This window comes from Octodon degus, unplaced genomic scaffold (assembly GCF_000260255.1).
Source record: "Octodon degus isolate 3935 unplaced genomic scaffold, OctDeg1.0 scaffold00093, whole genome shotgun sequence".
In the NCBI taxonomy this organism is placed as follows: Eukaryota; Metazoa; Chordata; class Mammalia; order Rodentia; family Octodontidae; genus Octodon; species Octodon degus.
In genome coordinates, this window is record NW_004524669.1 from 3,047,977 (window position 1) to 3,050,939 (window position 2,963).

A 2,963-nucleotide genomic window follows, 5' to 3' on the forward strand; every position below is an offset into this window, starting at 1 on the left:
AAAAAAAAAGAGCTAGAAAGACAGTATCAGGCCAGCAGCACTAGTCCCAAGAAAAGCCCATGACTATTGCAAGTTACCAAAGCAGCATGGGGTTGTATCCCCAAAGTGACTCCTTCACAGCAAGCCAGAAATGGAGAAGAAACCCAGTGAGGTGGCTTCCAGATTGTCAAGAGAGTGTTTGTATCAGTCAAGCTTACTAGAGAAACGGATTTAATGCAAGACACACAAATATGAAAAAGTTTACATGACTGGCTCGCAGGGGCTGCCCACAGCGAGGTGTGGAAGAGGTAAGGCTGCTGCGCAGTGCGGATTTGCAGGGTCCAACTGAAGGCCTGGCTCTCGGTACTGTGTCCCGTGCAAGTCTGTATGAGGAGGTTGAAGCATCTGCCCTGGAAACTGGGAAGTGATATCCAAGCTCAAGCCAAAGGATAGAGCTTCTCCGAAAAAGACAGAAACCTCTTCCGCCACCATTTTAAATCTAGCTCCATACAGCGCTCCATCGCCGCCAGCACCCCTGCGACCCGGACTGCACCTACTCGCCCCTTCCAAGGGCTCCACCACAGTGGAGGACGTGAACGAGTACAGCAGTATAGAGGAGTTCGCCGAGGGGTCCAAGATCAACGTGAGCAAGAACCAGCAGGAGGACGGTAAAATGTTTATTGGAGGCTTGAGCTGGGCTACTAGCAAGAAAGATCTGACTGGGGCCGAGGAGATGGCTCAGTGGAATAAGCGCTTCCCTGGCAAGCAGAAGGGTCTGAGTTCAATCCCTGGTTCCGCAAAAAAAAAAAAAGAAAAGAAAGATCTGACTGAGTACTTGTCTCGATTTGGGGAAGTTGTAGACTGCACAATTAAAACAGACCCAGGCACTGGAAGATCAAGAAGATATGGATTTGTGCTTTTCAAAGATGCTGCTAGTGTTGATAAGGTTTTGGAATTAAAAGAACACGAACTGGATGGCAAATTGATAGACCCTAAAAGGGCCAAAGCTTTAAAAGGGAAAGAATCCCTTAAAATGGTGTTTGTGGGAGGACTGAGCCCAGATACTTCTGAAGAACAGATTAAAGAATATTTTGGAACTTTTGGAGAGATAGAAAATATTGAACTTCCCATGGATACAAAAACAAATGAAAGGAGAGGGTTTTGTTTCATCATATACACAGATGAAGAGTCAAGAAGTTGTTAGAGGGGCTGGTGAGATGGCTCAGTGGTCTAAAGCACCTACTTAAAACAAGCTCGGCAAAGCACAGGGACCGCGGTTCAATCCCCCAGCACCACATGCCAGCCAGCCCCACCCCCTGGTGGGCTGAGCTGGCCACACACACACACACACACACACACACATAAATAAAAAAAAAAAAAAAAAAAAAAGTCAACTGCAGGGCCAGTGGGATAAGTGCTTCCCCTGCAAGCACAAGGGTTCAATCCCCGGTTCCACCGAAAACAAAACAAAAAAAGAGAAGTTGTTAGAAAGCGGATATCATCAAATTGGTTCTGGAAAGTGTGAAATCAAAGTCGCAAACCCAAAAAAGTATATTGACAGCAACAGCAACAATGAAAAGGAGGAAGAGATGCTGCAGATAGTGGACAAGGTGGTGCAAATGGTTGTAGTCGAGGTCAGGGCCAAAACCGGAACCAAGAATTTAATAACTATTATGATCAAGGATATGGAAATTGCAATAGCGCCTATGGCGGTGATCAAAACTATGGTGGCTATGGCACATACGATTACACTGGGTATAACTATGGGAACTCTGGATACGGACAGGGATACGCAGACTACAGTGGTCAGCAGAGCACTTACGGCAAGGCATCTCGAGGAGGTGGCAATCACCAAAACAATTACCAGCCATACTAAAGAGGAAGACATTGGAGGAAACAGGAGATGCTAAAGAAATCTTCCAGGACTACACTGAAGATTGGCCTTCTGTTGTTCTAATGATTATTTTGTAAAAGATTTTGTAGTGTACAAGACACACTGTCCAATTGTATATAGCTGCCAATTAGTTTTCTTTGTTTTTACTTTGTCCTTTGCTATGTATTATGACTGTGGCTTTGTGTTTATACAAATTTTATTTGTATGATTTCTCATATTAAACCCCAAATAAATGCTTATGTGAAGAAAAAAGAAAAAAAGGAAGAAAAAGACAGAAACAAACCTTCCTTGTTTTCCTTTTCTACCATTCTGATGACAGTCCTCCGAGGCAGGTCTTCTACACCCAGAACTATGCTGAGTCCATTTACTTGGGCATTTCCTACTCAGGTTGACACAATCAGTTAACTGAGTTTTTAATCAGGTGCTACTTTGGAAAGGAGTTAAAACAGCCACAAAACAACTCCCTTTCAGGGTTTCCTATGCTCCCTTTCACAGTGACTAGGTGAGAGATAGTCACAGATAGTCGCATAGAGGGTGTGAGCAAGACACAGGTCCCCTGAGAAGTTTAAGCTTGGGCTGGAAGGACATGGGGCCCACTCTCCACAGTGAGAAACCAGGCTTGGTGAAAGTGAGGTCATAAAATTCACCAGTTTGCTTGAACCCCTGCCCTGCCATGTACATCCAGCGGAGACCAGCGGTCTAATTGCTTTTCTATCTACCAACATGAGCAAGGACACATCTTAGATTGGACCATTGCTACTGTCTGTGGGAAAGGACAGAGGGACCTCTGGAGCAGGCATGAACAAACCATAGGTCACAAAGCTCGGTGGAGAAACCCAGGACTTGATGGATTCCAAGGCTGCAAATCCTAGAAAGAAGCCATTCATTTAAAAATATGGAAGAGGGTCACCCAGATAGCTCAGCAGATTAAAGCACTTGCTTTGGCAGATGCAGGGATCTGGGTTTGATCCCTGGCTCCACATGCTATGCTGGCCCGCTCCCGGGGCGTGCTGAGACAGTGATTGAGACTGCGCATGGTGGGCCAGGGAGATGGCTCAGTAGAATAAGCACTTCTCTGGCAAGCACAAGG

At 45.6% G+C, this 2,963-nt stretch overlaps 1 pseudogene; it reads left to right on the top strand.

Annotated features, from left to right (window-relative positions):
• Positions 1–244: 244 nt before the first annotated feature.
• On the top strand, positions 245–1,924 carry LOC101578538 (annotated as a pseudogene).
• Positions 1,925–2,963: the final 1,039 nt, after the last annotated feature.